This window comes from Capricornis sumatraensis, chromosome 4, assembly GCF_032405125.1.
Source record: "Capricornis sumatraensis isolate serow.1 chromosome 4, serow.2, whole genome shotgun sequence".
NCBI classification, from domain to species: domain Eukaryota; kingdom Metazoa; phylum Chordata; class Mammalia; order Artiodactyla; family Bovidae; genus Capricornis; species Capricornis sumatraensis.
Genome location: NC_091072.1, coordinates 145,212,679 through 145,228,942, shown reverse-complemented (window position 1 = coordinate 145,228,942; position 16,264 = coordinate 145,212,679).

The window sequence follows — 16,264 nt, the reverse complement described above, 5'->3', positions numbered from 1 at the left end:
ATATAAATTGGAGCATCTTTTCAAATGCTTATTTGCCATCAATACATCTTCTTCGATGGGGTGTCTGTTCAGGTCTTTGGCCTATTTTTAATCAGATTGTTTGTTTTATTATTGTTGAGGACTTTTTATGATTAAAGAACATTTATTAGGTTCTTATTGTTGAGCTTTAAGAGTTCTTTGTATATTTTGGGCAATGGTCCTTTATCAGATGTGCTTTTGAAAATACTTTCTCTCAATCTGTGACTTATGTACTCCTTCTCTTGACAGTGTTTTTACAGTCATAAATTTTTAATTTAATAAAGCAGAAATTTTTAATTTAATAAAGCCAAACTTATCAGTTACCACATTCATGGATTATGCCTTTGGTTTTGTATCTGAAAAGTCATAGAGATAACCAGGGTCATCTGGGTTTTCTCCTCTGTTATCTTCTAACAGTTTTATAGTTTTGTGTTTTATATTTAGACCTATGATCCACTTTGAGTTAATTTTTGTGAAAGGTGTAAGGTCTGGGTCTGCATTAATGTGTATGCGTGTGTATCCTGCTGTTCTAGCACCATTTGTTGAGGAGGCTGTCTCTGCTCCATTTGTTGCCTTTGTTTCTTTGTCAAAAATCACTTGACTGTATATATTTATTTGGGTCTCTTTCTGGGCTCTCTATTCCATTCCACTGATCTGTTTGTCTGTTCTTTTATCAGTACCACAGTGTCTTGATTTTTGAGCCTTTACAGTAAGTGGTTTTTTTTCCTTTAAAATTTTATTTATCTATTTTTTGACTGGGGTGGGTCTTCCTTGTCTTGCACAGGCTTTCTCTAGCTGCGGTGAGTGGAGGCTACTCTTCTTTCTGATGCTTGGCCTTCTCATTGCTGTGGTTTCTCTTGCTGTGAAGCACAGGCTCTGCGGCGCTCGGGCTTCAGTAGTTGTGGCACCTGGGCTTAGTTGCTCTGTGGCATGCAGAACCTTCCCAGACCAGAGACTAGACCCATGTGGTCTACATTAATAAGTGAGTTCTTAACCACTGGACCACCAGGGAAGTCCCATAGGTATTTTTAACATATTAGATTGGTGCAAAAGTAATTGCTGTTTTGCATTATTGAACTTGCTGTCTGACACTGGAACACATTTTAAAATAAATGTGGTAATGTTATAAGGGTTGAATCACTGGAAAAGACCCTGATGCTGGGAGGGATTGGGGCAGGAGGAGAAGGGGACGACAGAGGATGAGATGGCTGGATGGCATCACCGACTTGATGGACATGAGTCTGAGTAAACTCCGGGAGTTGGTGATGGACAGGGAGGCCTGGCGTGCTGTGATTCATGGGGTCGCAAAGAGTCGGACACGACTGCGCGACTGAACTAAACCGAACTGACCTGAACGTTATAATACATCATTTTAATGCACGTTATGTTTTTTTGCTAATGACTTACTACTTGCTATTTATATTTATTTTAGACTACAGAAATGATCTTAAACAAAAATCAAATTCAATAAATTTTTTTTTTGAATGCAAAATGGGTTGTAAACTAGGAGAGACAATTCACAACATGAACAACACATTTGGACCAGGAACTACTAATGAATGTCAGTGCAACAGTGGTTCAAAAAGTTTTGAAAGGGAGATGAGAGCATTGAAGATGAGGAGTACAATGGCTGGCCATCAGAAGTTGACAAGAACCAATTCAGAGCAATCTTGAAGCTAATCCTCTTAAACTGCATGAGAAGTTGCTGAAGAACCAACGTCGACCATTCTAGTCATCAACATTTGAAGCAAACTGGAAAGGTGAAAAACCTTGATAAGGGAGTGCCTCATGTCATGAGCCAGAGAAGGCAATGGCACCCCACTCCAGTACTCTTGCCTGGAAAATCCCATGGACAGAGGAGCCTGGTAGGCTGCAGTCCATGCATGGGGTCACTAAGAGTCAGGCATGACTGAGCGACTTCACGTTTGCTTTTCACTTTCATGCATTGGAGAGGGAAATGGCAACCCACTCCAGTATTCTTGCCTGGAGAATCCCAGAGACAGAGGAGCCTAGTGGGCTGCCGTCTATGGGGTCGCAGAGTCGGACACGACTGAAGCGACTTAGCAGCAGCAGCAGCAGCATGTCACGAGCAGACCGCACAAAAAAAATATTGTCATTTTGAAGTGTTGTCTTCTCTTATTCTACACAGAAACAACAAGCCATTTCTCGAACGGACTGTGACATGGGACGAAAAGTGGATTGTATACAGTAACCAGCAATGACCAGCTCAGTCCCTGGACTGAGAAAAGGCTCCAAAGCCAAACTTGCACGCAAAAAAAAGGACATGGTCACTGTTTGGTGGTCTGCTGCTGGTCTGATCCACTATAGCTTTGGTGAAACCATTACATCCGAGAAGTATGCTCAGCAAACTGATGACAGGCACCAAAAATTGCAACACCTGCAGCCAGCATTGGCCAACAAAAGGGTCCGATTCTCCTCCATGACAACTGCCGACCTCATGTCACAGAACCAATGCTTCAAAAGTTGAGCGAGTTGGACCACGAAGTTTTGCCTCATCCACCACATTCAACTGACCTCTTGCAAACTGACTACACTTCTTCAAGCATCTTGACAACTTTTTGCAGAGAAAACAGTTCCGCAGTCAGCAGGAGGCAGAAAAACTTTCCAAGAGTTCGTCAAGGTCCAAAAGCATGGATTTTACACTACAGGATGAAACCAACTTATTTCTCACTGGCAAAAATGTGTTGATTAAAATGGTTCCTATTTTGAATTAATAAATGTTTTTGTTCTCAGTGTTTTTTTTTTTTTTTTTTTGACAGTAACCGTGCCTTGGATAAACCTCGTTGAATACGATACTGCCACTATGCAAAGCTTGAGCCTAGTTATAATGATTTTAAATTCATGGTCCAAAACCACAATTACTTTTTCATCAACTAATAAATTATGTCAGCAAATTTGGAAAACTCAGCAATGGCCACAGGACTGGAAAAGGTCAGTTTTCATTCCAATCCCAAAGAAGGACAGTGCCAAAGAATATTCAAATTACCGGACAATTTTGCTCATTTTCACACGCGAACAAATTAATGCTCAAAATCCTTCAAGCTAGACTTTAGCAGTACATGAACCGAGAACTTCAGATGTTCAAGCCGGACTTAGGAAAGGCACAAGAACCAGAGATCAAATTGCCAACATTTTGGATCATAGAAAAAGCTACAAAATTCCAGAAAAACATCTTCTTCTGCATCATTGACTACACTAAAGCCTTTGAATGTGTAGATCATAACAAACTGGAAAATTCTTAAAGAGATGGGAATGCCAGGCCACCTTAACTGCCTCCTGTGAAACCTGTACACAAGTGAAGAAGCAGCAATTAGATCCGGACAGGAAGCAATGAACTGGTTCTGAATTGGGAAAGGAGTACGCTGTATATTGTCACCCTGCTCATTTAACCCATATACAGAGTACGCCATGAGAAATACAGGGCTGTATGAATCACAAGCTGAAATCAGATTGCCAGGAGAAATCAACAACCTCAGATATGCAGTCAATACCACTCTAACGGCAGAAAGTGAAGAGGAGCTAAAGAGCCTCTTGATGAGGATGAAAGAGGAGTGAAAAAGCTGGCCTAAAACTTAACATTAGAAAAAACAACGATAATTGCATCTGGTCCCATCACTTCATGGAAAATAAATAGGGAAAAAATGGAAACAGTGGCAGATTTTATTTTCTTGGCCTCTAAACTCACTACATATGGTGACTGCAGATATGAAATTAAAAGGCGCTTGCTCCTAGAAAGAAAAGCTATGAGAAACCCAGACAGTGTATTAAAAAGCAGAGACATCACTTTGCTGACAAAGGTCCGTATAGTAAAAGCTGTGGTTTTTCCAGTAGACATGTATGGATGTGAGAGCTGGACCATAAAGAAGGCTGAGTGAGTAAAAGTCACTCAGTCGTGTCCAACTCTTTGTGACCCCATGGACTGTAGCCAGCCAGGCTCCTCTGTCCATGGAATTCTCCAAGCAAGAATACTGGAGTGGGTTGCCACTCCCTTTTCCAGGGGATCTTCCCAACCCAGGGATCGAACCCACGTCTCACAGATTGCAGGCAGATTCTTTACCATCTGAGCCACCAGGGAAGTCCAAAGAAGGCTGAGTGCCAAAGAACTGGTGTTTCAAATTGTGGTGCTGGAGAAGACTCTTGAGAGTCCCTTGGACAGCAAGGAGATCAAACCAGTCAAGCCTAAAGGAAATCAACCCTAAATATTCACTGGAAGGACTGATGATGAAGCTGAAGCTCCAATACTTTGGCTACCTGGTGCAAAGGGCTGACTCATTAGGAAAGACCCTGATGCTGGAAAGGTTGACAACAGGAAGAGAAGGGGATGCCAGAGGATGAGGTTGACATGACAGGCAGACAGGGATGACAGGGATGGCATCACCGACTCAATGGATATGAATTTGAGCAAATTCTGGGAGCTAGTAAAGGAAGGGAAGCCTGGCATAATGTAGTCCATGGGGTCACAAAGAGTCGGACTGACTTAGCAACTGAACAACAATAGATTATGGCACAAAGAAGCTTATATCTACTTCAATATTTTTTTGGAAATGTTTTCAAAGGAGAACAGACACTAGTCATTTTAGTATGACCAAGAGTTAGCCAGTTGGAAATGATATTCAAGATGGAAGAGAGTACAAAAGAATGAGACTCCAATAGAAACATGATGTAATGAACTTAATTGTATCTCTCTAAAATTCATGCTGGAGTCTTAATTTCCAGCACCTCAGTTATGAATGTATTAGGAGAGACAGCCTTTAAAGAGGTGATTGCATTAAAATGCAGTCCCCAGGGTGGGCCCCAATCCCGTTGTGTTATGGAGTTGAAGCTCAGTCTTCTTTCTTCATGACAAGCCAATTAACCTGAGTGACAAGGAATATAACTTTATTCAGAGATCCAACTGACTAAGAGGATGGTTTTCTGTTTTATTAACTATCCCAAAGCCTCTGACTGTCTGAATCACAATAAACTGTGAAAAATTCTGAAAGAAATGGGAATTCCAGACCACTTGACCTGCCTCTTGAGATATCTGTATGCAGGTCAGGAAGCAACAGTTAGAACTGGACATGGAACAACAGACTGGTTCTAAATAGGAAAAGGAGTACATCAAGGCTGTATAGTGTCACCCTGCTTATTTAACTTATTTGCAGAGTACATCATGAGAAACACTGGGCTGGAGGAAGCACAAGCTGGAATCAAGATTGCCAGGAGAAATATCAATAACCTCAGATATGCAGATGACACCACCCTTATAGCAGAAAGTGAAGAAGAACTAGAGCCTCTTGATGAAAGTCAAAGAAGAGAGTGAAAAAGTTGGCTTAAAATTCAACATTCAGAAAACTAAGATCATGGCAACTGGTCCCATCACTTCATGGGAAATAGATGGGGAAACAATGGAAACAGTGACTGACTTTATTTTCTGGGCTCCAAGATCACTATAGATGATGACTGCAGCCATGAAATTAAAAGATGCTTACTCCTTGGAAGGGAAGCTATGACCAACCTAGACAGCATATTAAAAGGCAGAGACATTACTTTGCCAACAAAAGTTGGTCATCTAGTCAAGGCTATGGTTTTTCCAGTAGTCATGTATGGATGTGAGAGTTGGACTATAAAGAACACTGAGCACAGAAGAATTGATGCTTTTGAACTGTGGTGTTGGTGAAGACTCTTGAGAGTCTTTCGACTGCAAGGAGACACAATCAGTCCCTCCTAAAGGAGATCAGTCCTGAGTGTTCATTGGAAGGACTGATGTTGAAGCTGAAACTCCAATACTTTGGTCACCTGATGGCAAGAACTGACATTTGAAAAGACCCTGATGCTGGAAAAGATTGAGGGCAGGAGGAGAAGGGGATGACAAAGGATGAGATGGTTGGATGGCACCACCAACTCAGTCAACATGAGTTTGAGTAAACTCTGGGAGTTGGTGATGGACAGGGAGGCCTGGTGTGTTACAGCCCATGGGGTCGCAAGGAGTCAGACACAACTGTGCAACTGAACTGAACTGAACCATGTTTTTGAATATACAGAAAAGTAGAATATAATAGACTGAAAAGCACTATGAACCAACTCAACATAATTAAGTGAAAGTTGCTTCTGTCATGTCTCTTTGTGACCCTGTAGTCTGTAGTGTGCCAAGCTCCTCTGTCCATGGGATTTCCCAGGCAAGAATACTGGATTGGGTTGCCACGCCCTCCTCCAGGGGATCTTCCCAACCCAGGGATCCAACCCATGTCTCTTGCGTCTCCTGCATTGACAGGCAAGTTCTTTATGACTAGCACCACTTGGGAAGCCCCAGGGTTCCCTGAGGCAGGCATTTATGTATGACTGTAATAACAAAAGTAATAAAAACAGAGAGTAAAGTCAAAGATCTACCATGGAGTTAGAATTGGCTCTTCCCTGCAACAGTTTCACGGATGTTCTTTTTAAAAAAGTATATATTATTTTTGGCTGTGCCGGGTCTCCATGGCTGCTCGTGGGCTTCCTCTAGCTGTGGAGAGTGGGGGTTACTCTCTGACCTCTCTGAGGGGTGCGAGTTTGTCATCATGGTGGCTTCCCTTGTTGCAGAGCACAGGCTCTCGGTGTGTGGGCTTCAGTAGTTGCAACTTAAGAGCTTTAGGGTTCGTGGGTTTCAAAATTTCAACACATGGGCTCACTAGTTGTGGGTCTCAGGCCCTAGAGCATGCAGGCTTCAGTAGTTTTGGCACATGGGCTTAACTGCTCTGTCATATGTGAAATCTTCCTCCCCTGCATTGAGAGGTGGATTCCTATCCACTGCAGTACCAGGGAAGTCCTGACCGATGGTCTTATAAGAAGAAATTTGGGCCCCCAAATAGTTAGCAATAATGCACGCATGTGGGGAGAAGGCTGTATGAGGACCCAGCTAGAAGCTGGCATCTCAGGAGAAGCCTCAAGAGAAACCAGAACTGTCAACACCCTGATCTTGAACTTCCAGCCTGCAGAACTGCAAGGGAATAAATTTCTGTTGTTTGAGCCACCCATTCTGTGGTGTAACATTATAGCAGCCTGATGTGTGTTTTTCCACACCACCAGGAAATTCTCCAGTTCTCAGCTGACACTAACTGGGTATTCTGCCTATTTAACTGAATTCTGATGCTATCTACTTGATCATAACATCAGACCCTGATGCCAAAAGTTTGGCCTCTGTGTACCACTGCCGAGTTGAATCTCGAAAACAGAGTTTTGGGTGAAGTAGAAAAGAGTAAAAATAAATAAATAACTTTTTTAAAGTAGTGGCTTTACTGCTTTGCCAGGCGAAGGGAGGGACACAGTAGGCTCGTGCCTCAAAAATGTGTGTCTCAACCCAGGGAGATTTGGTGAGGAGTTTTTAGCAATGGCTCAAGGATGGAGTTGCTGAGAAGGATCAGGGTGTGCACAGGGTCTGCATCCCTTTATTCACTTACTTTTAATTTTTTAAAATCTGTGGCTGTGCTGAATCCTTGTTGCTGTGAGTAGACTTTCTCTAGTGGCAATGCGGGGGCTACTCTTCATTGCAGTGCTCAGGTTTCTCATTGTAACTGCTTCTCTTGTTACAGAGCACAGGGTCTAGCCATGCAGGCTTCAGTAGTTGCAGCTTATCAGCCCTAGAGCACACAGGCTTGTGGCATATGGGCTTTGTTGCCCTAAGGCATGTGGGAATCTTCCTGGATGAGGTATCGAACCCCTGTCCCCTGCATTAGGAAGCAGATTCTTATGCACTGTACCACCAGGGAAGTCCCCTGCATTTCTTTGTGTGGCCTCAGATGATCTCTTGATGATCAGTGGTTCTTGAGGTTATTAAACTGTGGACTTCTCTCTGGAATAAAGAATGTCTCAAGTAGTTAACATCTTCTGTTTGTTGGAATTTTCAGAAGAACTCAGAGATACTGTTTTGTGTATCTCTTGAGGGAACCAGGATCCTATCTCAGGGCTGAACTTTTGCTGCTTGATTGCTCCTCCCTTGTCTCTTCATCTCTTCTCTTCCATGTTTGAACCTGCCCTTTGGAACTCAAGGAAGGTCCAGAAATGGGGAACACAGAAAGACATTCATGGCCAAGAGCCCCACAGGGTTCTGCTCGGTTTCAGTCCCACAGATTCAAGTCTCAGTCTCACAAGACTGCCCCTACTTCAGCTCCAGTTGAAAGTCTGAGTTGTCACTTGTGCTTCTGATGGACTGGCTATAAATCAGAGAGATTCCTATGAACCCCTCCTTGGGTTCAATCAATGTGCCAGAGCAGCTCACAGAACTCAGAGAACACTTACTTACATTTACCAGTTTATTACAAAAGATAAGTACGTAATGAAGAGTGTCACCTACAAATTCGCACTTGACATCTATCTCTACAAGGATCAAATTATGAGTGGCTGTGGGTGCTGACCTTTAACATCCCCTGAAAGGAGTTCAGGGTGGAAATCAGGAAGGAGGCATTCTGTGCTCTGGGAGAAACTGGCAGAACAAGTCTTCAGATAGAAAGATATTTTCAGGAGACTTTATGAGCCCAGTTCTTCCATCTTCTCAAATCTAGAAAAGCACTAAAGTCCTTCATGGTGATGTCTGCTCATTGAGGCTAGAAAAAAAAAAAAAAAAAAAAAGAATATGTGCTTAATTGCATGTACTCCCCTTCACCAAAATCACATCTATAATGACCTTCTCCCCTGCTTCTCTGGAGCAGCTTCTCAGAGCTATTTGAAATGCTGTCTCCCAGGCTAAAGTCTTCATTTTGCCCCAAATAAAACTTAACTTACAACTCTCTTGCTGTGAGGTGGTGTTTTGTTTTTTTTTTTTAGTTGGAAAAAGGTACATAGGTAGGGTAAGGTCTAGAAAGATGTCTCCATGGAACTGGGTTGCACCACCTTCTCCAAATATGGATAGGCTCACCTACCTGGGAACTCATCAAATCCCTTGTTCCAGCGTTTTTATAGAGTTTAATCTGTAGCTCTTCCTTTCCCCTTCCTAGAGGTCAGTGTTGTTGTTATTCAGTCACTAAGTCATTTCTGATTCTTTGATGATTCCATGGACTTCAGTTCCAGTCTCCTCTGTCCTCCAGGATCTCCTGGAGTTTGCTCAAATTCATGTCCGTTGAGTTGGTAATTGCTTTCAAACCATCTCATCCTCTGCTGCCCCCTGCTCCTTTTGCCTTCAGTCTGTCCCAGCATCAGAGTCTTTTCCAGTGAGACAGCTCTTCTCATCAGGTGGCCAAAGTATTGGAGCTTCAGCTTCAGCAACATTCCCTCTAATGTATATTTAGGGTTGATTTCTTTTAGAATTGACTGGTTTAATCTCCTTGCAGCCCAAGAGGTCAGTGAGTAGTGCTAAAAGTGTTAGTCCCATAACCATTTGATCTCTCTGGTGACCAGCTCCATCCTTAGGCTATCTGAGAGCCACACATTTGAATCACTTCATGTGCATAAATTTAGGTGTGGCCCAAAGGGCTCCTTATGAATAACAGACATTCCTACCACTCGGGAAATTCCAAGGGTTTTAGGAAATTTTTATGCCAGACATGGAGACGAAGACCACAAATATTTCTCATTAAATCACCCAGCCCTAGCAAACAAACACAGATGGTTTATTTAAATACTTGTTAGGTATAGTTGAAACATAAAGGTATATGTGGAAGAATAGTAGAAATAAGACTGAGTGACTGTAAGGAGAGGGAATATATGTGATTTTGAAAAGCAAAGACTTTGGAGTCTGACTGTCTAGGTTCAAATCTGGTCAATAACATGTGCCAACTATGTATGTCAGCCTAGGCAAGTTATTTTCTCATTTATGAATTATTTGTGTCCCATCAGAGTCATTAGTAGATAATGCATATTAACTGATATGGTAATTGTTTTCCAAAAGAGTCCTAAATGCAGTACTTGGATGCAATCTCAAAAGCAACAGAATGATCTCTGTTCGTCTCCAAGGCAAACCATTCAATATCACAGTAATCCAAGTCTATGCCCCGACCAGTAATGCTGAAGAAGCTGAAGTTGAACGCTTCTATGAAGACCTACAAGACCTTCTAGAACTAACACCCAAAAAAGATGTCCTTTTCATCATAGGGGACTGGAATGCAAAAGTAGAAAGTCAAGAGATACCTGGAATAACAGGCAAGTTTGGTCTTGGAGTACAGAAAGAAGCAGGGCAAAGGCTAACAGTTTTTCCAAGTGAACGCACTGGTCATAGTAAACACCCTCTTCCAACAACACAAGAGATGACTCTACACATGGACATCACCAGATGGTCAATACTGAAATCAGATTGATTATATTCTTTGCAGCCAAAGATGGAGACGCTGTATACAGTCAGCAAAAACAAGACTGGGAGCTGACTGTGGCTCAGATCATGAACTCCTTATTGCCAAATTCAGACTTAAATTGAAGAAAGTAGGAAAAACCACTAGACCATTCAGGTATGACCTAAATCAAATCCCTTATGATTATACAGTGGAAGTGACAAATAAATTCAAGGGATTAGACCTGATAGACAGAGTGCCTGAAGAACCATGGACAGAGGTTCGTGACATTGTACAGAAGGCAGTGATCAAGACCATCCCCAAGAAAAAGAGATGCAAAAAGGCAAAATAGTTGTCTGAAGAGGCCTTAAAATAGCTGAGAAAAGAAGAGAAGCTAAAGGTAAAGGAGAAAAGGGAAGATATACCCATCTGAATGCAGAGTTCCAAAGAATAGCAAGGGGAGATAAGAAAGCCTTCCTCAGTGATCAGTGCGAAGAAGTAGAGGAAAACACTAGAATGGGAAAGACTGGACATCTCTTCAAGAAAATTAGAGATACCAAGGGAACATTTCGTGCAAAGATGGACACAATAAAGGACAGAAATGGTATGGACCTAACAGAAGCAGAAGATATTAAGAAGAGATGGCAAGAATACACAGAACTATACAAAAAAGATCATAACCCAGATAAACGATGGTGTAATCACTCACCTAGAGCCAGACATCCTGGAATGAGAAGTCAAGTGGGCCTTAGGAAGCATCACTATGAATAAAGCTAGTGGAGGTGATGGAATTCCAGTTGAGCTCTTTCAAATCCTGGAAGATGATGCTGTGAAAGTGTGGCACTCAATATGCCAGCAAGTTTGGAAAATTCAGCAGTAGCCACAGGACTGGAAAAGGTCAGTTTTCATTCCAATCCCAAAGAAAGGCAATGCCAAAGAATGCTCAAACTACCACACAATTGCACTCATCTCACAAGCTAGTAATACTCAAAATTCTCCAAGCCAGGCTTCAACAGTACATGCATGAATCATGAACTTCCAGATGATCAAGCTGGATTTAGAAAAGGCAGAGAAACCAGAGATCAAATTGCCAAAATCCATTAGATTATTGAAAAAGCAAGAGAGTTCCAGAAAAACATCTATTTCTGCTCTACTGACTACGCCAAACCCTTTGACTGTGTGAATCACTGCAAACTGTGGAAAATTGTGCAAGAGATGGGAATACCAGGTGACCTGAACTGCCTCTTGAGAAATCTATATGCAGGTCAGGAAGCAACAGTTATTACTCGACGTGGAACAGCGTAGACTGGTTCTAAATGGAAAAAGGAGTACGTCAAGGCTGTATATTGTCAACCTGCTTATTTAACTTGTATGCAGAGTACATCATGAGAAACACTGGGCTGGAAGAAGCACAAGCTGGAATCAAGACTGCCGGGAGAAATACCAATAACCTCAGATATGTGAATGAAACCACCCTTATGGCAGAAAGTGGAGAAGAACTAAAGAGCCTCTTGATGAAAGCGAAAGAGGAGAATGAAAAAGTTGGCTTAAAATTCAACATTCAGAAAACGAAGATCATGGCATCTGGTCCCATCACTTCATGGGAAATAGATGGGAAAATAGTGGAAACAGTGACAATTAATTTTGGAGGGCTCCAAAATACTGCAGATGGTGATTGAAGCCATGAAATTAAAAGACGCTTACTCCTTGGAAGAAAAACTGTGACCAACCTAGATAGCATATTAAAAAGCAGAGACATTTCTTTGCCAACAAATGTCTAGTCAAGGCTATGGTTTTTCCAGTAATCATGTATGGATATGAGAGTTGGACTATAAAGAAAGCTGAGCACAGAATTGATGCTTTGGAACTGTGGTGTTGGAGAAGACTCTTGAGAGTCCCTTGGACTGCAAGGAGATCCAACCAGCCCATCCTAAAGGAAACCAGTCGTGAATGTTCGTTGGAAGGACTGATGTTGAAGCTGAAACTCCAATACTTGGGCATCCTGATACAAAGAACTAACTCATTTGAAAAGACCCTGATGCTGGAAAAGACTGACGAAGGCAGGAGGAGAAGGGGACAACAGAGGATGAGATGGTTGGATGGCATCACTGACTCACTGAACATGAGTTTGAGTAAACTCCGAGAGTTGGTAATGGATAGGGAGGCCTGGTGTGCAGGAGTCCGTGGGAGGGAAGAGGAGGGAAGGTGAAAGGGAGGGAGATCTGAAAACTGTTTGCAGTGGCTAAACTCAAACTGATTCATTCACTGACTCTTGTCGCAAAGAGTCAGACACAACTGAGCAACTGAACTGAACTGAACTGAGGGCATATTAAGTTAAATAAAATATAATATTAAAAGTGGCCACTAATTTTTTTCATTTTTTTATATGTGGCTACTGGAAAATTTTTAATTTCATATGTGACTCACATTATATTCCTAATAGTCAGCACTGATCTAGATTATTCAATAACTTGTTGAAGTGACTTGATTAGGAGAAGATGTGATTATATTTTGGTTTGTGTGCATGCGAGTCTCTTTGTGTGAAGCTAAGTCACTTCAGTCGTGTCAGATATTTTTGATTTAAGGTAATTCATCTAGCACTGGTGTGTGAGAGATTAACGTTTGAAGATGTTGGAGGAGCAGAAGAAAACCATAAGGATCTGGGAAATGGGATTAGGTCCTTCAGGATCAATTGGAATGATGAATGGTTGAAACCCTGTTTAGACAGGAAAATCAACATTTCTCAAATTTTTTCTTTCTTCACCCTGAGAGTTTTATTTTCTACTCTGAAAATAAGTAGTGTTTTCAGATTCACAATCAACTCCATTTACACCTAGCCTAATAAAAGAAGATTAATAAATAACATCCAGGGCAAAAGTTGTTCTTTAGGAGGAATATTACAAATACTAGCAAAGAGTAGAATTAACTTTGGATATCTTCAAAGCAGTCACTAGCTTTTTTGTTGGGCCTTGAAATACCATTTACATTGTTCTCTTGAAGAGGTAGTTTTCCCTGTCTTTATCTTGACAAGGTAAACGTGTTTACAGCCCTTTGTTTCCAGGCTTTAGGATTTGGGATCTATTTGTTTTCCTGCTTAGTTATCGCATTTCCAAACATCTTCCCACAAAGGAACCGAAACTGGGGTTGAGATTCTCGGTGGCAAATACCTGCATCTGGATCTAAGAGATTTCAGGTCATGATCCCTATTCTTCTAAGCTGACCTCCCTTAAACTATTAAGCAGGGATTTCATGCCAATTCCTCCCCAACAGATTCCATTTTGAAATTTACCCACCCCATTGCCTCCTCCTGTTTTCAGTAAAGATGGAAAAACACCGCACAGGAATTAAATGACACAGGAGACCCACTGTAGGACAGTTTGCTGGCCTCCCTGGCTTACTTCCTAGAGGCTGGTTGTCTGAGCTGTGGCTCCTGACTGCATGGAGCTTGGAAGCTAGTGCTGCCTGCTTCCAAAGTGCCCCCAAGACCCCAGCCCCCGCATCCAATCCCCCAACACTTTACTAGCAAACAGTCGTCTTGAGCAACTGTTATCTGTGGCCCAGGATGAGGATTGCTTAACTGAGAGGTCCCTGTCACCTTGGGGACAAGTCAGGTTCCTGATCAGGTTTCTGAGAAACCCACCTGCTCAAGGAGCATTGTCTCAATATGCTCAGCCTACTCTTAAATTCTTGAGATCCCGTTGAATTTCAGTTTTTACCGTTTAAAAATACCATTAAAAAAAAAAAAGAGTTTGCTCTATCCCTCTCAGCCACTTAGCCACTTTCTTAAAGGCAGTTTGAGTTTAGCCACCGCAAGCAGGTTTCAGAGCTCCCTCCCTTTCACCCTCTTCTGGCAAGAAGGGAAAAACCTACAGGTTTCAGACATCTAAAACTTGACCCTGGGAATTGTTTCACTACTCTGATTTTGTCAAAATCATTTGAGACAGATATAATTCTAGGCCTTCACAATGATTTCATCTGTCCTTTCAATAAATACAGGGAAAATAATTCTCCTGGAATCACATTGGAGCCTGCTCTGAGTGGATGAAGGGGTCCGAAAGACCTATTTTTTCTTTCGCTGGTGCCGTTTGGTCTTGCAAAACAGTAAAAAAAAAAAACATCATTCTAAAGCAAATGAAAAGAAGAAATAAAGACAAAGTGATTTACAGCTAAGAATGACATGGTGAGGAAATTCCCTGGTGGTGCCGTGGTTAGGACTCTGCGCTTTCACTGCTGAAGGTAGGGGTTTAATCGCTGGACAAGGAACTAGGATCCCACAAGCTGTGCGGACAAAAAAAAAAGAATGATATTCTGACACAAATAATAAATAAAAATCAAAGATTAAAAAAGAATGAAGAAAAAGACACGCATCTCTGTGTGAACCTTCAGGGTCCAGCCTCCAGCCTCCTGGTGCCGATGAGCACGTACAAGACTGGCGGGACTGAGGAGGGACCGAGCATCTGAACTGCTCATTTTAGTACATTTAAAATTGAAGCAGCTGAAAATATTTTCCCATCAAACACAGCTTTGTTGTTTTGATTAGAACGACTTATTACTGTAGCTGTAGAAAACAGAGTCTATGATGGAGATGTGTCGTAAACGAAATGTATACACTGGATTTCAAAGACTTACTAGGGGAAAAAAAGTAAACTATCTTAATATATATTAATATATATACTTACATTATTTGTTCAAATAGTATTATTTTGGCTATCAGGTCAAATAAAATAATTATGAAAATCAATTCTTCTTTCTAATGTTTTTCTTTTAAAAATTTTAATGTGGTCACTTAGAAAACTTATATAAATGGCTTAGATTGAATTTCTGCTGGCAGCGCTGCCATACAGGATATTCTTTGTCCTTAGGCTGCTAAACTCAGTTGCTGTGGTAACTAAAGGGGCCTCCTGGCTCAGGGTTTCCTGGAATACAGGGGGGTGACGCGGGGGAGGGGAGGCAGGACTCATGGGAAGGTTTTTTTGGAAGTCACGTTTCACTCATCGCCAGTTTTCTCCGCTAACAGCCAGACTGAATAATACCTTCATTTAGTGGTGATAATTTTGTAACGTATATAAATATCAAACCAGGTGTGACTGAGTTCTCTTCTCTGTCCACCTGAAACTCTCACAACATTGTTAATCGGCTATACTCCAATATAGAAGAAAAAGTTTAAAAAAATAAAAACAAAAACCTTTTACCCCCCCCAAATAATAAAAAATACCGAATCAGTATGTTGTACACCTAAAACTAATATAATAATGTCAGTCAATTATACTTCAGTTGGTTTTTTTTTTATCCTCATTTAAGGACAGACCACATGAGGTGGTTTGTTTCAGGCCCAGTAGTGCCAGTTTGGATTCCAGGTGCCCAACCAAAACCCCAAAGGAAGACACACTATCAGCAGTGACTCCTCCAGCCAAATTCTGCCTCTTCACCTGTTTCTGCCACCCCGCCCCCTCTTCCCCTGCTGGGGTTGCTAGGCTACAGATTAATAGGCATTGGGAACTTGACTATTGATAATTTCCCACCATAAAGGCCTGATACAATTGCTCACCCAACTCTTTAACTACAGCTAAACTGTCCCCCTTCCTTTACTCTCACATGGGAGTCACTTCACTGGCCTCTTATTTTCCTTCATCTTCCTCTGCTCTCATTTTCCTTCTATCTTTTTCCCCCTCATCTTGCTCACTTCTCTTGTATGGCTTGGAAATCAGATGTGTATCTCATGCTTTTCTCTCACAGCCTAGAAGGAATAGGATGTTGGCAGTTCTCTCCAGTTGTGTAAGAAGCAGTTGCCCTGGTCCCTCTTGAATGTTTTAAGTGGAAGAAGGGGAGCACCGTCGATTCCTGAGGGCCTGGACTTTTTGATCTTCTCTACTGATGAATCCCCAACTTCTTTCTGATACACAGTTTGTGCTCTGCAAATAAAACACCCGTTTAATGGAACCTTACAGCTGTTCTCTCTCTAGATGCTGTCAACATGGGACTAGGGGCAAAACACTGCAGAGTGGGTG